Source organism: Panulirus ornatus, chromosome 24 (genome assembly GCF_036320965.1).
Source record: "Panulirus ornatus isolate Po-2019 chromosome 24, ASM3632096v1, whole genome shotgun sequence".
NCBI lineage: Eukaryota > Metazoa > Arthropoda > Malacostraca > Decapoda > Palinuridae > Panulirus > Panulirus ornatus.
Genome location: NC_092247.1, coordinates 8,529,591 through 8,548,141, shown reverse-complemented (window position 1 = coordinate 8,548,141; position 18,551 = coordinate 8,529,591). Strand labels below are relative to the sequence as shown.

The 18,551-nt window shown below is 39.3% G+C and overlaps 1 long non-coding RNA gene across 2 annotated transcripts in view; it reads left to right on the top strand.

Moving 5' to 3' along the window:
• The first annotated feature begins 3,902 nt into the window (after positions 1–3,902).
• The window catches only part of LOC139757085 (uncharacterized), a 50,263-nt gene continuing 35,614 nt past the window's right edge, over positions 3,903–18,551 (top strand). The window contains exons 1-2 of one of the 2 annotated variants that reach the window (XR_011714495.1): positions 3,903–4,031; positions 10,612–10,693. This is a non-coding gene — a long non-coding RNA (uncharacterized lncRNA). Of the gene's footprint in view, positions 4,032–4,129; positions 4,275–10,611; positions 10,694–18,551 lie in introns of those variants that run through there. The other variant, XR_011714496.1, reaches the window with a different exon arrangement.

Sequence of the window (18,551 nt, the reverse complement as noted above, 5' to 3'; positions counted from 1 at the left end):
CCCTCAACGTTTGCAAGACTTTTTTTGTCCTGTGATGACATCAATGTTTTTGTTGAGTTGCGATCCTGAGAACAGAATCTTGTCCCAGTTCTTAGAAGAATGTCTGGCAAGATTTAGATTATTTCGTGCTACAAGTCGTACCTGTTTATATGAGTTACTGGTTATATTTAAATTTTCAGATGAAGAAACTTGTTGAATTTCGCCCGAGACGTTCTCAAGGGCTTCTTTATAAGAATATTGTCATGTCGTTCCAGTCTTTACCTTCACTTGTCTGCTGGACTTGATATGATCCTTTCTCTTATCGGGAGATGACCATGTGTTCTTATCTAGAGGTCATGACGGGTCACTAGAGCCACGATACTGTCGGCAAGACAGAACTACAGTAGCTGACATGCTAATCCCAACAATGTCATGTAGATAAGGACAACTGGCAACTCCCGATTGCCCAGCTCTGCTCATTACCTTTATCTGTCTCGACCTGTTACTCTGGCTCAAACTGGTTCATTTTGTCGAGTCTTTTATCCTGTTCAGATGCCAAATATTACCGTAATTCATATCTCACTATAAAATCCTTCTTCTAAGGATATTGAATTTGTACATTGTATGTACCATATCACCTCAAAAAAATCAAATAACTTATTTTTGTATAATAAAAATAAAGAAAAAAAGGCCAGTGGCAACATTATGGCGATAGGGCATTTGTGAGATCTGAAACATATCATAGTATATGTTGGGATGATATTGGATTTTTTCCTTCAAATTATAGGCCCTAATGCCTTCCAGTAAGGACCTAATTTCTTGAAATGTGATACTATGTAATTTCTCTGATATTTGTTAATAAACTTTTAACTTTTTATTACTCTAGCATTTAATTGTTGCAGCCATGATAAACTAAGGTTTACTCCACCCCATGGTGAGGGCCCTAACCCCTGTGTGTGTGGACCATCAGGGATTCTTGCTCGGGTGAGGGGCCCCTGTGTGTACAGGACACCAAGTCCTCCTCCCCCTTCCACTAAGGTGAGGACCTCTGCATGTATGGGACACGAGGGGCCTCGCTTACCAGGGTGAGGATGTCTGCGTGTAGGACACCAGAGTTACCTCCACCATAGTGAGGGTCCCTACGTGTGTGACACCAGGTCCACCCACTAGGGTGAGTGGCCCTTGCACGTATGGGACACTAGGGTAAGGGGTCCCTGCGTGTTGGTCACCAGGGCCCCCACTAAGGCGAGGGACTCCTGCGTGTATGGGACACCAAGGACCCCCTCACCAAAGTAGGGTCTCTGCGTGTGGGACACCAGAGTGAAGGCCACTGCGTGTGAGACGCCAAGGGTGCCCACCAGGGTGAGGGACCCCTGCGCGCATGGGACATCAGAGTCCCACACTCGTATAAGGGGCCCCACACTACGGTAAGGGGGACTCTACGTGTGGGACACAAGGGTCCCCTTGCCCAAATAGTCTGGTGAGGGCCCATGCGTATGGGGAACTATCTTATATAATAATAGCTTTGTGTTAGTCAGGAATTTTTACTTCCTACACACAGTCCTTGTCTTTCGTACTATTTTTCAATAAAATATATATAAATATTCAGTTTTCTATTCGTGAAAGGATTACCTCACACTTAGATTTACCTCACACTTCTGCTGGTTAGAGAAACACACAAGTGACTTTGTGTACTAAACAAAAGAGAGTAAAACCCTTGTACAAAAGCAGGAATGTCGCATTCTTACCTCCCACTGTGGCACCCCTACCTCCCACTGTCAAGACAGCATAATAAGCAGTGCTGAGTCTGACCAATTAGTAAAGAAAGAAAAAATCCACGTCAAAGTGGACATTGATGATTATGTGAAGAAGAAAATATAACGCATTTAAAAAATTGTCCCTGATTATTCAGACTTTCCTTAAACGACTGACCAGTATAAACGAAGAACTATAGAAAAAGTTGTTTGGCACAAGCTAAGAATTCTGTTTGGACTGGAGTAACCCACCTATCTAGGAAAGCAAGACTCTGAACACACTACTAAAATTTAATGGCAAACTGATTTTACAGCATCTGAGGAATTCATGTTGTGAGAGACTGAAGCCTAAGAAACAAAAGATATCTAATAACCAGACTTATCTTTCAGTGGTCAACCAAAGTTATAACGCATAATGGTAAATCTCCGAGCCACTCTTATCATCAGTATTCAAATCTCTCGAAAAACTAACTCAAAACAGAACCAGCAATCACATCTCACTTTCCCCGACACCCAACAAGGTTTCAGACCCAAATATTCCACGACCACACTACATATAAACCTTACTGAACACATACTGACGTCACACATAGCCCCCATCCGCAGATTACTAATGGTAATGGACATCAACAAAGCATGTGATACTGTCCCTCGTCATATATTCAAGTAGAAAATACTTGACACCAGCCTCAGTAAACGACAAAAAAGAAAACAGTTGGTGAGCTTAATTGCTGGTCACTGAGTCATCTACATAGACCTAACTTCGAAAACTCTTAGACTCCACAATGGAGTCCCCATGGAAGCTGTTCTTTCTCCAGCTCTTTTTAGTCTCTCCCTACATGACTTCCCTCTGCCCTCCGCAAGCCACAGCGTGAACCTCCTCTCATATGCAGGCTATTCCTACAGTTACATTACAACATCCTAAGACTATCTGAGCAGATATAAGCATACATCATTAGATACCATAAAATACAGGCTTGCTACCTGGCACACATGAGTATAACTGCCTCGATACATCATACTGAATGATCAATCATTGTCACGCTACAAGACACAGGTTATACTAGAAAACTCAGGCGACACACCCACGACAGTAGCTCCCCACGCTACAAACATCAACAAAAAGGCCGTAAATTAGTTAACACTCTCAAAATACTCAACAGCACCAATACTCATAATCCAAAACTACCTGCGGGTCATCTACCTACAAATGTTTTGATCTGTTCCTACCGCAGCAACAAGACCAAAGGACTTCGACAACGCTTGTTACCTCCTGCTGTGCAACCATGGGATCTGGGCAACGCCTTCTCCTTCTTGAAGCACAACCACCGGATTTCGGCAAAGCCTTTTATCTCCTGCAATTCAGTCAAGAGACAACCAGCATTACCTCCTTCCTCCTGCAGCAGCATTAAGGGTCCTCGGCAATGCCTCCTTTCACTTGCAGCACCCCCGAGGGATTCCTGCCTCACCTTTCTGCCTATCCATGCACCAGCAATAACTACTCTCCCATTAACATCATGTCCTTGTACTCATCAAGATAGCATTATTGTGATACTCGTGTTTTCCGTATACCTCACTCACTCCTCACATTCCTACTGTTAGACAAACAAACCCGTAACGAAAACGTTACAGTATAATATTGGTTGCTTAGTGAGAGGAGAAGGCTTTCTCAAAGTAGTACAAGGTCTGAGATGTGTATTAATGATGACAATCATCAGTGTCAGACGGGCTGAAACCACCACCTTTTATCTGCACGAAGGGTATGCAGTTGGCCAATCCGAGACTAATGGTTTGATGCTATCAACAGAGATATTGTTTATGAAGTCCCTTTTTGTATATTCATGTGGTTCCTTCATGAATAGTGTGAGGTGAAAACACCACAGATGAACAAAACATCTGAGGATGATAACGTGTCCATGGTGGGTTATTCAAAACAGTATATCATATTGTTATAACTGAAACCATAATGAATAGAATAGTATCATAACGGACTATCATAAACATTTTAATAGTAATATTGCGTGAGCAGTATATAGCTAAAGACTAATGCAACTAACTCACCTTCCCATGAAGAAAATACATAAATTTTTATAATTACCCATATCATATGAAAATTTTCTGTAACGATGAGTAGCATTATAGCTTATGACCTCCAGAGGGCACTGTGAACAGGCCTTCTACGAGGCAAGGACACACCTGAATGAAGGCAAATGTGTCAACGTTACGATTCTTTATATTGCCTTGCTCGACAGCAAATCGTGAATGTTTTCCTATAATCTTTTCAAGGAACTGATGTTGGTAAGTATTGTTCAGTAGTGCCCTACAAATGATCTGATAATTGTTAATGACACTGTGGATCACAGCGTGCTATGTAGGCAGTGTCACGAACGTAAATGTTTTCGGTGGGACTTTGTTTAATGTTTATTGGCCATTCCAACTCTCGGCCCTTTCCTTTCCCGGATATGAGGAGCAGCGCTTGTTTACTTTTAGCCAAACTACTTGAACACTTAACTGATTGAAGCCCAGTTTAGCATAGCAAAGGTTAGCTTAGTATATGATTGTGCGATATGCTTAATACTCATTGCTACACTAACCCTCACCTGTTGAAGTATAGGGAAAACGTAGGTTGAATCATCACAACGTTGAAGAGCAGGGAAAACGTAGGTTGAATAAACAAATGAATATTTGCACTCTAAACTGATGACACAAATCTGACCTAACCCTTACGGACATTGACCTAGCATTTACATGTAAAAAGAATACCTTGCTGAAGAAAAAATAGTTCAAAAGTACCAAAAACTAGATAATGAAATCTGACAGACAACTATGAACGTTCGATAGCGAGACTAATTTCATTGATGTAGTGTCCGTTTAATTGTAACACCGCAGTTTAACTTTAAATGATGCACACACACATATATATATATATATATATATATATATATATATATATATATATATATATATTATATATTGGAAAGGGTCTCAATTTTACACATGATCAAGATATTCCTATGAGTCCACGGGAAAAATGAAACACGAAAAGTTCCCAAGTGCACTTTCGTGTAATAATCACATCATCAGGGGAGACACAAGAGAGAAATATATATAGAGAGATGTATATCAACTGACTGTTATATTTCTCTCATGTGTCTCCCCTGATGACGTGATTATTACACGAAAATGCACTTGGGAACTTTTCGTGTTTCATTTTCCCCGTGGACTCATAAGAATATATATATATATATATATATATATATATATATATATATATATATATATATATATATATATATATATCAGGATGAAGTCACCATAACGCTGTCATACAGGAGAGAAATTACATGAATGTTCATAGTATAAAAAGACCTGGAAGGGTTGTCTCTTGCAGCTCATGATTATTCATATAGGGGAAAAACCAGATGAATGTTCACCCAACCAAAAGGCCTTCTCAAAGAGCGTTGATTTAGTGAAGCTTATGAAAGCCCACACAGGAGAAAAAGCTTCTGAGTGTTTATGGTACCGAAAGACATTTTTCCTGAAGATTGATTTAATGTTTCACATGGCTTTTCATACAAAAGAGAAGCCACATTCTCATAATGGAGTAGCTTATTGCAAGATATGACTTCATGTAAGTAAGAGGAAATATAAATTTTCTCAGTGCTTAATGACTTTTAATGACGTGAGGGATATAGTGAAGCACATTACATTTTTTATGATTTGTTTATTGAAATAAGGTAAATCACAAAACAGAGTCATCGCATCATCATCATCACAACGATTGTCATAATAATAGGGATGGATGAAAATCCTGTTTTGCAGAGATCATTTCAAATGCAGAACTTTTTAAGTTTATGTGCCTGTATATGTATTAACATTGAATCATCAAAAAGCTATCATACAGGAGAGAAGCCACATGAATGTTCACAGTAGCAAAAGACGTTCTCCTAGAAGTGTGGTCTCGTGCTGCACATAGGAGAAAAGACAGAGGGATGTTCACGGTGCCAAAAGGCCCTCTTCCAGAAGAATGATATAATGAGGGACATGATTACTCATATAGAAGAAAAGCCATATGAATGTTTGCATTGCTTAAAGACTTTTTACCTGTGAAGATTTATTTGATGCTGCACATTACTATCATATGCAGACTGGAGCATATTGAGGATTGACATGATCAGAAGTCCTTCCAGAGAAGTACTTACACAGGAGAGACTCCATATGATCTTTCACATTGTCAAAAGACATTCTCTCAAAGGGGTCGCCTAGTGAAGCACACAACTATTCACACAGGAGAGAAACCTCATGAATGTTCATTGTACCAAAAGACCTTCTCTCAAAGAAGTGCTATAGTGAACAACATGAATATCTATTTAAGAGAGGAGCAATATCAATGTACACATTGCTAATGACCTCTCACAGGCACAATTTAGAAGAGGACAAGTTATTCATAATGTAAGGAAGCCATACAGATGATCACAGTGTTAATAGACATTCTTCTATTGGGGTAGTGTATGGTAAAGTGACCATTCATATAGGTGAGGAACCATATGAATATTCTATGCCTAATGACTTTTAACTACTTGAGGCTTGTACTAAAAAGCATATTACATTTTCTTTTTAACTTAACGAAATTAGGTATGTCATCAGATAAACTATCAGTTATCTCTTCCTCACTCAACGATTTTCCTATTAATAAGGATGGGCCAATGTCCTCTTTTGCAGAGATCACTCCATTTGTAGAACTTTTTGTGTTTGTTTTTCTATGTATACGTTAAGATTTAATCATCAAAAAGCTAACGTACAGGAGAGAAGCCAGATGAATGTACATAGTGCCAAAAGACCTTCTCTCAGAGGGGTGGTTTAGGGATGCATATGACCATTCATTTAGGAGAAAATCCAGATAAATGTCTAATACCTATAGGACTTCTCCCAGAAGATGATTTATCAATATTCACACTGGAGGGAAGCCATAAGAATGTTTATAATTGCAGACGACCTTACCCTTGAGTTATTTCGTGCAGGACTTGGCTGTACGTATAGGAGGGAAGCCGCATAAGTGCTCACATTATCAGGATTCTTTCTCTCAGAGATGTACTCTAGTGATCCACTTTACTCTTCATACAGGAGATGTTCCATATGAATATTCCCAGTGCAAAAAGACCTTATCCGAGGGGATGTCTGCAGTACACAGCTATTCACACAGTGCCAAAAGACCTCCCTAAGTATTGCCATAGAGAACCACATGAATATTCATTCAAGAGAGAGGTGAGAGGCCACAGGAATGTTTACATTGCTCAAGATTTTTCCAAGATGTAGTTTAGAAGAGCAAAAATTCATTCTTGAGAAAAGCCTTACTGATGTTCATAATGTTAAAAAACATTTCCCTGTCAGAATAGTTTATTGCAGCACATGACAGTTTATACAGATGAGAAGCCACATGTATATTCTCAGTGCCTAATGAATTTTAATTGTGTAAGGGAAATAGTGAAGAGCATTATCTTTGTTTTGTAGTTTGTCTATCAAGATCACGTACATCATATAACAAATTATCAGTCATTATCAGTCACTCAACAATTACCATTATGTAAAGAGTGGGCCAAGATCCTCATTTATTGAGGCCAATTCATATGCAGAATTTTTGTGTTTTGTGTATATGTGTGTAGTACATGTAAATAACCAAAAAGACAGTTTTACAGGAGAGGAGCTGCATAAATGCTCTCAATGCCAGATGATCTCCTGAAGGAGTCTTTTAGTGCAGCATATAACTATTCATATAGTAGATAAACCAGGTGAATGTTCATAGTTCAAAAAGGTTTTCTCCCAGAAGATGGATTTAGCAAGGGACGTGGATATATACATGGGAGAAAAGCTTTCTGAAAGTTCACTGTGTTAAAAGTCCTTTTCCGTGAAGATTCATTTAATGTAGCACATTGCTTTTCATACAATAGAGAAGCCACATAAGCTTTCACATTATCAGAAGTCCTTCTTTCAGTGAAGTACTTTGGTTTAGCCACAGATGATAATCCATATGAACATTCACAGTGCAAAAAGTCATTCTTTATCAGGCATCTCTTAGTGTAGCACCGAGCAATTCACACAGGAGAGAAGTCATATGAATGTACAGGATGTACAAGATCTTCTCCAAAGTGATATGACAGTGAACCACATGAATATTTACTTAAGACAGAAGCTATCTTACTATTCACATTGTGAAAGCCTTTCATACATTCACTTTAGGAGAGTATGAATTATTCAAATTGGAAAGAAGCCGTACTGATGTTTACAGTATTAAAATCATTCTCTTATTGGAGTAGTTTATTGTAGCACATGACTGTTCATACAGATGAGAGGCCATATGAGTATTATTCTCAGTGCCTTAAGACCTTTAGCCACATAAGGCACATTGCCTTTCTTTTTGTAATTTTTTTGTCGAGATTAAGTAAATCATCAAGCAAAATATCAGTTATCAGCTCATTGTTACTCAATTCTCCTTTGCAGTAATCGTTTCATATAAAGCGTTTTTTGTGCATTCATGTGTCTATGTATGTATTGAGATTAAATCACCATAAATCTATCATACAGGAGAGAAGCCAGACAAATGTTGCCAGTACCAAAAGACCATCTCTTGGAGGAGTGATCCAATGCAGCACAGGACCACTCATATAGGAGAAAAGGCAGATTAATGGTCACAGTGCCAAAAAGCCTTCTTCCTGAAGATTGATTCAGTGAGACACATGAATACTCAGACAAGAGAGAAGCCATATATTTACTATTCCAAAAGACCTTTTCCCTGAATATTTAGTTAATGCAGCATATGGGTCTTTTTATAGGAGAAGAAACACATAAGTGTTCATATCAGTTTTAGAGAAATACTGTAGTGAGCCACATGACTATTCACAAAGGAGAGACTCCGTATGAGCATTCATAATAGTAAAAAACTTCTCCCAGTAGAGTTTCTTAGTGCAGCACACAACTCTTCACACAGGAGAGAGGTCATTTGAATGTTTTAGTACTATATTGTGAACCACATTGATATTCATTTTAGAGAGAAGCCATATTGATATCCACATTGCCCAAAACATTTCAGAGACAGTTTAGAAAAGAACAAATTATTCATAACACTGGTCAACAAGGCCTTTGTCTTGTGAAAAAAAATATATATGTATTTTTGCACGTTGAATCCAAATATATTTTTTGAATTTCTCTATTACCCATAGTTTTTTGTTCAAGCATATCCGCATATCATTACGCACAGTAAATATGTACTAGTGCTCTACAGAGCACTTGAAAAAAAATTCAACAAACAGAGCTATTTTTATTATTTGTGAAGTGCAATAGCTTCTGAAATCACAAGCCTAGATAAATGTGTCACCAGAGGCCTGCAGAAACATGATTGGAAATGTTGGGACATTCAAACAGTGGCCACTTCTGAGTAGCAGTTCTCTGTCAGTTGCAGGCTGGAACTCAATGTGTAAACTGCTGTTTCCATTCTATTGACAGATTGTGCTTTTGTGTATTCAAGTGTTGTGTCACAGGTAGTCTTCTTTACACATCAACCCCTTGAAATCCACTATCGTATACACTCCAAGTAAACTGCCCATATTGCATTCTTTCCATGTGCCCAAACCACCTCAAAGTATTACATATCACCTCTTTACCACTCCACAATTCATTCTCTTTGTATTCCCTCCCATACCACATTTCTCATACACCCCCTCATCTCTTTCTTCATTCCATCTAGTCATGATACATTCTTCTTTCAAATAGCGCATTTCCATACCCTGTATTTTTGACCTTTGTGAATTCATTCCATATCCATGTCTTGGCTACATAGATCAGGGTTGGGTGGACTGTTCTTTCTCTTAATCCTCTCTTCACTTTTCTATCCACACCTCTACCATTCATTATTCTATTAATAGGCCCAATGACCCTCCATCTTACCAAACTTACCCAAAATAGCTCCTAAATACTTAAATTCTCTCACTTCTTCCACTCTCTCTCTCTCTCTCTCTCTCTCTCTCTCTCTCTCTCTCTCTCTCTCTCTCTCTCTCTCTCTCCCCCCCCCCCTCGATATCTGTAACACAGTTTAGTTCACTGTCTTCTTTCATTTTATAGAGTTCTGCAAAATCTCTGCCTTCACACTGTTTCCTTTCAAACACTGTTACATTACTTTTACTTGCATTTTTCTTCAATCACCTACGCCTACTCACATCATAAAACACACTTACAACCCTCTGCAACTCATAAGGGTCCAATAAAGTCTAGCAAAGTAAAGTTCTCACTTTTGGAAGGTTTGTCCATTTTGAACCCTAGCAAGGTAAATGTGCTTCATTACATACTATAATCAAGGATCAGCATCACAAATATCAGTTACCCTTTTCTTGACTTAGGCATCTTTCAGTTATCATTTTTCACATATACTAAAAGTTGGCTTAATTACTGATCAGGTAAAACTTCTTTCAGTTTTGATGGATTTAAGTTTTTTCAAGAGAAATTGGCCCAATATCTGTAGGATTTAACTGCTATTAGCTCTTACCAGGGGAAAATGCAGCTTATAAAGGAACAACATAGCTTTTTTTAATGGTTAGTTAAAAGATAATTAACTGCAACTTAATCATATGAAGATATACTGTAAAATACATGAAACTGACGACATGTTTTATTAAGCTATTGTTTTAGGGAAATTTATAAAGGTCATGCCTTTGAATTCTTCTGCTAGTTTAGATCAGCTGTTTAGGAAAGAAGGGACAGTGTTTTATCCCAACCTGATTTATGTCTCCAGGCTTCTTGGAGAAGCATTTCCTTTAACAGTAGGAGGAACAACCCTATTGGGTCAAACAATGATGAGATTAATGACATTAGTTTCCCCTTGTTCAAGGTACCATGGTCCACAAATGCCTGTCATCTTATACATTTCATTGTAGACCGAAGATAAATTGAGTCAAGATCTTCATTTGGAGGTAAGTCCTGCTCTGTTTTCTTATTCATGATAGTCATTAGACGATTATATTCTTAGTGACATATTACCCTTGAACAGCTCTCTATGTGCAATTTTATGAATTTCAAGATTGTGGTGGGATGTTTTATCCACATGAAATTTGTGGCTATGATTTCTTTACAAACATTAATCACAGTGTTTGCGCCATTGATTTTGGTTCTCCTCAATTGTTTGTCTGTGAATGGAAGTCTAGTTTTTTGATTTCTCCACAGTCTCCACAAGCCTGGGAGGGTTGATATCAATCAGTAGGTGGTCAGGGACATCATCTGATCTCTTCCACCAATTAGATAGACAGACCATGCGATGCATCATCAAGTGCTTCACGTAATATTGTGTCTAGAAAGACAGAAACAATTATTTTAACCTTACTGGGTATTATCGTATCAAAGTTGTTGAAGGTACACTGTGACCCTTGGTCAGAGAAAGTTTTCATCTTTTCTTATAGAGTTTAAGACCTGCACAGTGGCCATTGGGTTGTTCCCATTTCTACCCTTTTATTGTAAGAGGTGCTAGTTTCCTTTTGGCATGAAAATACCATGAAGGTTGTGATTTGCCATAGCCAGAATTAAATATACCATTCCTATATCCATTTATTCTAGTATGTTTATCTTGCTGGGATTCTCTTACAATTGGTTAAACTGGAAAGTTAAGTTTTTTCTATCATAGTTTAGGTTGAACCCTTGCATACATATAGATTTTTGGTAGCAGTATTGCTTTCTTGAATATTAGAATTGGGATGATCTGTTTCCTGTGGGGTGGGGTGGCACCAGAAATGGATAAAGGTGAGCGAGTATGAATTTTCACATATGTGTGTTTATATATATGTGTTTGTATGTGTATGTATTTAGGTTTTCCTGGCACTACTTCACTGAAGCAGGGGGTAGTGATGTTGTTTCCTGTGGGGCAGGGTAGCACCAGGAATGGTTGAAGGCAAGCAAGTATGAATATTTACATGTGTATATATGTATATGTCTGTGCATGTGTATGAATATGTATGTATATGTATATAAATGTTGATATTTATTCATTTATTTTGCTTTGTTGCTGTCTCCTGCATTAGCGTGGTAGCGCAAGGAAACAGACAAAAAATGGCCCAACCCACCCACATACACATGTATATACATACACGTCCACACGCACAAATATACATACCTATACATCTCAACGTATTATTCATTTATTTTATTTTGCTTTGTCGCTGTCTCTCGCGTTTGTGAGGTAGCACAAGGAAACAGATGAAAGAAATGGCCCAACCCACCCCCATACACATGTATATACATACACATCCTTTCCACACACGCAAATATACATACCCATACAATTCAATGTACACATATATATACACACACAGACACATACATATATACACATGCACACAATTCACACTGTCTGCCTTTATTCATTCCCATCGCCACCTCGCCACACATGGAATGACATCCCCCTCCCCCCTCATGTGTGCGAGGTAGCGCTAGGAAAGACAACAAAGGCCCCATTCGTTCACACTCAGTCTCTAGCTGTCATGCAATAATGCCCGAAACCACAGCTCCCTTTCCACATCCAGGCCCCACAGAACTTTCCATGGTTTACCCCAGACGCTTCACATGCCCTAATTCAATCCATTGATAACACGTCGACCCCGGTATACCACATCGATCCAATTCACTCTATTCCTTGCCTGCCTTTCACCCTTCTGAATGTTCAGGCCCCGATCACTCAAAATCTTTTTCACTCCATCTTTCCATCTCCAATTTGGTCTCCCACTTCTCCTCATTCCCTCCACCTCCGACACATATATCCTCTTGGTCAATCTTTCCTCACTCATTCTCTCCATGTGCCCAAACCATTTCAAAACACCCTCTTTTGCTCTCTCAACCACGCTCTTCTTATTTCCACACATCTCTCTTACCCTTACATTACTTACTCGATCAAACCACCTCACACCACATACTGACAAGAAAACAGTGAAATTGGAAAAGAATGTAGCTTAGACATTGAAGCTTATTTTTTCATTGAAATGTAGACAAATGGAGCATTTTTCAAAGTGATAGAGATGGAAAGCAAAAAGGTGTTTTTCATGAATGTACTGGAAAATTTGAGGTCCAGATAAACTTTTGGTCTGTCAAGACTTTATTATGGTGGATGACCAACTACCTACCCTCATGTATCCAAGATATGGTTGTACTTTGTGTAGTGAAGAAAATTGAGAAACATCATAAGCCAATATTCCAGTTTCATGATAAGAGAAAAAGTGGACCAGGCAGTATGATACAGTGGTTAAATTGATGAAAACTACTATTGATGTTTGTGTAAATAAATTATACATTTCCCTTTTCCATAGCCAGAGGTTGAACCATTATGTGACATTCATTTTTCATTTCATTTTCCAGCTAGAAGTTTCAGTTTTCTAAATTATTTCTTACATTTTTCATATATATATATATATATATATATATATATATATATATATATATATATATATATATATGAAAAATGTAAGAAATAATTTAGAAAACTGAAACTTCTATATATATATTATCCCTGGGGATAGGGGAGAAAGAATACTTCCCACGTATTCCCTGCGTGTCATAGAAGGCGACTAAAAGGGGAGGGAGTGGGGGGCTGGAAATCCTCCCCTCTCACTTTTTTTTTTTTTAATTTTCCAAAAGAGGGAACAGAGAAGGGGCCCAGGTGAGGATATTCCCTCAAGGGCCCAGTCCTCTGTTCTCAACGCTACCTCGCTAATGCGGGAAATGGCGAATAGTATGAAAGAAAAAGAAAGATATATATATGGTGAGAGTAAGTGAGCTTGAGAAGGAGACCTGTGTGAGGAAGTACCAGGAGAGACTGAGTACAGAATGGAAAAAGGTGAGAACAATGGAAGTAAGGGGAGTGGGGGAGGAATGGGATGTATTTAGGGAATCAGTGATGGATTGCGCAAAAGATGCTTGTGGCATGAGAAGAGTGGGAGGTGGGTTGATTAGAAAGGGTAGTGAGTGGTGGGATGAAGAAGTAAGAGTATTAGTGAAAGAGAAGAGAGAGGCATTTGGACGATTTTTGCAGGGAAAAAATGCAATTGAGTGGGAGATGTATAAAAGAAAGAGACAGGAGGTCAAGAGAAAGGTGCAAGAGGTGAAAAAAAGGGCAAATGAGAGTTGGGGTGAGAGAGTATCATTAAATTTTAGGGAGAATAAAAAGATGTTCTGGAAGGAGGTAAATAAAGTGCGTAAGACAAGGGAGCAAATGGGAACTTCAGTGAAGGGCGCAAATGGGGAGGTGATAACAAGTAGTGGTGATGTGAGAAGGAGATGGAGTGAGTATTTTGAAGGTTTGTTGAATGTGTTTGATGATAGAGTGGCAGATATAGGGTGTTTTGGTCGAGGTGGTGTGCAAAGTGAGAGGGTTAGGGAAAATGATTTGGTAAACAGAGAAGAGGTAGTGAAAGCTTTGCGGAAGATGAAAGCCGGCAAGGCAGCAGGTTTGGATGGTATTGCAGTGGAATTTATTAAAAAGGGGGGTGACTGTATTGTTGACTGGTTGGTAAGGTTATTTAATGTATGTATGACTCATGGTGAGGTGCCTGAGGATTGGCGGAATGCGTGCATAGTGCCATTGTACAAAGGCAAAGGGGATAAGAGTGAGTGCTCAAATTACAGAGGTATAAGTTTGTTGAGTATTCCTGGTAAATTATATGGGAGGGTATTGATTGAGAGGGTGAAGGCATGTACAGAGCATCAGATTGGGGAAGAGCAGTGTGGTTTCAGAAGTGGTAGAGGATGTGTGGATCAGGTGTTTGCTTTGAAGAATGTATGTGAGAAATACTTAGAAAAGCAAATGGATTTGTATGTAGCATTTATGGATCTGGAGAAGGCATATGATAGAGTTGATAGAGATGCTCTGTGGAAGGTATTAATAATATATGGTGTGGGAGGAAAGTTGTTAGAAGCAGTGAAAAGTTTTTATCGAGGATGTAAGGCATGTGTACGTGTAGGAAGAGAGGAAAGTGATTGGTTCTCAGTGAATGTAGGTTTGCGGCAGGGGTGTGTGATGTCTCCATGGTTGTTTAATTTGTTTATGGATGGGGTTGTTAGGGAGGTAAATGCAAGAGTTTTGGAAAGAGGGGCAAGTATGAAGTCTGTTGGGGATGAGAGAGCTTGGGAAGTGAGTCAGTTGTTGTTCGCTGATGATACAGGGCTGGTGGCTGATTCATGTGAGAAACTGCAGAAGCTGGTGACTGAGTTTGGAAAAGTGTGTGGAAGAAGAAAGTTAAGAGTAAATGTGAATAAGAGCAAGGTTATTAGGTACAGTAGGGTTGAGGGTCAAGTCAATTGGGAGGTGAGTTTGAATGGAGAAAAACTGGAGGAAGTGAAGTGTTTTAGATATCTGGGAGTGGATCTGGCAGCGGATGGAACCATGGAAGCGGAAGTGGATCATAGGGTGGGGGAGGGGGCGAAAATCCTGGGGGCCTTGAAGAATGTGTGGAAGTCGAGAACATTATCTCGGAAAGCAAAAATGGGTATGTTTGAAGGAATAGTGGTTCCAACAATGTTGTATGGTTGCGAGGCGTGGGCTATGGATAGAGTTGTGCGCAGGAGGATGGATGTGCTGGAGATGAGATGTTTGAGGACAATGTGTGGTGTGAGGTGGTTTGATCGAGTGAGTAACGTAAGGGTAAGAGAGATGTGTGGAAATAAAAAGAGCGTGGTTGAGAGAGCAGAAGAGGGTGTTTTGAAGTGGTTTGGGCACATGGAGAGGATGAGTGAGGAAAGATTGACCAAGAGGATATATGTGTCGGAGGTGGAGGGAACAAGGAGAAGAGGGAGACCAAATTGGAGGTGGAAAGATGGAGTGAAAAAGATTTTGTGTGATCGGGGCCTGAACCTGCAGGAGGGTGAAAGGAGGGCAAGGAATAGAGTGAATTGGAGCGATGTGGTATACCGGGGTTGACGTGCTGTCAGTGGATTGAATCAGGGCATGTGAAGCGTCTGGGGTAAACCATGGAAAGCTGTGTAGGTATGTATATTTGCGTGTGTGGACGTATGTATATACATGTGTATGGGGGGGGGGGGGTTGGGCCATTTCTTTCGTCTGTTTCCTTGCGCTACCTCGCAAACGCGGGAGACAGCGACAAAGTATAATAAAAAAATAATAATATATATATATATATATATATATATATATTTATATATATATATTATCCCTGGGGATAGGGGAGAAAGAATACTTCCCACGCATTCCTCACGTGTCGTAGAAGGCGACTAGAGGGGATGGGAGCGGGGGCCAGAAATCCTCCCCTCCTTGTATCTTAACTTTCTAAAATGGGAAACAGAATAAATGTTGATATGTATATGTATATGTGTGTATATGTGCATGTATGGGTATTTATGTATATATATGTGTATATGAGTGGATGGGCCATTCTTCGTCTGTTTCTGGTGCTACCTCACTGAAGCAGAAAATGGTGATCAGGTATGATAAAGAGAAATAAAGTTATTAGTGAAAGAGAATAGAGAGGCATTTGGACAATACTTGCAAGGAAGGAGTGCAAATGACTGGGAAATGTATAAAAGAAAGTGGCAGGAGGTCAAGAGAAAGGAGCAAGGGTTGAAAAAGAGGGCAAATGAGAATAAAAAGATGTTTTGGAGGAAGGTAAATAACGTGTGTAAGACAAGAGAACAAATGGGAACATCGATGAAGGGGGCAGGTGGGAAAGTAATAACAGGTAGTGATGAAATGAGGAGATGGAGTGGGTATTTTGAAGGTTGTTGAATGTGTTTGATGATAGAGTGGCAGATATAAGGTGCTTTGGACAGGATGGTATGCAAAGTGAGAGGATCTGGGAGAATGGTTTGGTCAAGAGAGAAGAGGTAGTGAAAGCTTTGCGGAAGATGAAATCTGGCAAGGCAGGGGGTTTGGATGGTATTGCAGTAAGACTTATTAAAAAAGGGGGTGACTGTGTTGTTGATTGGTTGGTAAGGATATTCAGTGTATGTATGGTTCATGGTGAAGTGCCTGAGGATTTGCAGAATGCATGCATAGTGCCATTGTAAGGAGGCAAAGGGGATAAATTTGAGTGTTCAAACTACAGAGGTATAACTTTGTTGAGTATTCCTGGGAAATTATATAGGAGGGTATTGATTGCAAGGGTGAAGGCATGTACAGCCCATCAGAATGGGGAAGAGCAGCGTGGTTTCAGAAGTGGTGAAGGCTGTGTGGATCAAGTGTTTGCTTTGAAGAATGTGTGTGAGAAATACTTAGAAAAACAGATGGATTTGTATGTAGTATTTATGGATCTGGAGAAGGCGTATGATATGGTTGATAGAGATGCTTTGTGGAAGGTTTTAAGAGTATTTGGTGGGGGAGGTAGGTTGCTAGAAGCAGTGAAAGGTTTATACCAAGGATGTAAGGCATGTGTACAAGTAGGAAGAGAGGAGAGAGATTGGTTCCCAGTGAATGTCTCTGTGGCAGTGGGGTGTGTGATGTCCCCATGGTTGTTTAATTTGTTTATGGATGGGGTGTTTAGGGAGGTAAATGCAAGAGTTCTGGAGAGAGGGGCGAGTATGCAGTCTGTTGGGGATGAGAGGGCCTGGTAAGTGAGTCACTTGTTGTTCACCAATGATACAGCTCTAGTGGCTGATTCGAGTGTGAAACTGCAGCAGTTGGTGACAGTTTGAAAGAGTGTGTGAAATGAGAAAGTTGAGATTGAATGTGAATAAAAGCAAGGTTTATTAGGTTTAGTAGCGTTCATGGACAAGTTAGTTGGGATGTAAATTTGAATGGGTTGAAATCAGTGGAAGTGAAGTGTTTTAGGTATCTTGGAGTGGACATAGCAGTGAATGGAACCATGTAAACAGAAGTGAGTCATAGATTTGGGGATGGGAAGAAGGTTCTGTGAGTGCTGAAGAATTTATGGAAAGAGAGAACATTATCTGAGAGGGCAAAAATGGGTATGTTTGAAGGAATATTAGTCCCAACAATATGGGTGTGAGGCATAGGCTACAGATAGGGTTGTGTAGAGGAGGGTGGATGTATTGGATATTAAGTGTTTGAGGACAACATATGGTGGAATGTGATTTCATGGAGTAAGTAATGAAAGAGTAAGAGAGATGTGTGGTAATAAAGAGTGTGGTTGAGAGAGCAGAAGAGGGTGTGTTGAAATGGTTTGGACTTTTGGAGAGAATGAGTGAGGAAGGGTTAACAATGATATATGTGTCAGAAGTGGAGGGAACAAGGAGAGCGGGGAATCTAAATTGGAGATGGAAGAATTGAGTGAAAAAGATTTTGAGCAGTCAGGGCCTGAACATGGAGGAAGGTGAAAGGGTTGCACAGAATAGAGTAAATTAGAACATTGTGTTTTATTGTTTCCCTAAGTTAAGGGGGTTATTACTATGTCAGTTTTCAAAGTAGCAGTGTATTTTTGGAAATAGCACTGGAAAGCATTTGATCGTCACTATTCATAGGGCAGTCAGTGGAGAAACTAGCTCTCTATTAGAAATATCTTTTATCTATAATCCTTAATTAATTCCAGATTATATAACTGGCATTTGTCAAAGCTCCTTTCACTTTAAGTATAAACATTGTTCATAAGCAAGTTTAGTTTTCTAAGATAAAAAGTATAAACAAAGGCAAATTGCAAGATTATAGTCCATTTTATTTTTAAAGAACTAAAGAGGAAGCCACATGAAAAGCATTATCTGAAAAGCTCTTGTATCTGAAATTTTCATTATCTCTGTATGAATGTGTGTTGTATTAACTGGTAAGCATAAGCTTTCTGCCAACTTGATTTGGTCTGCTGTTGGTGCTTGCCAAGTTTTTGCTAAGTT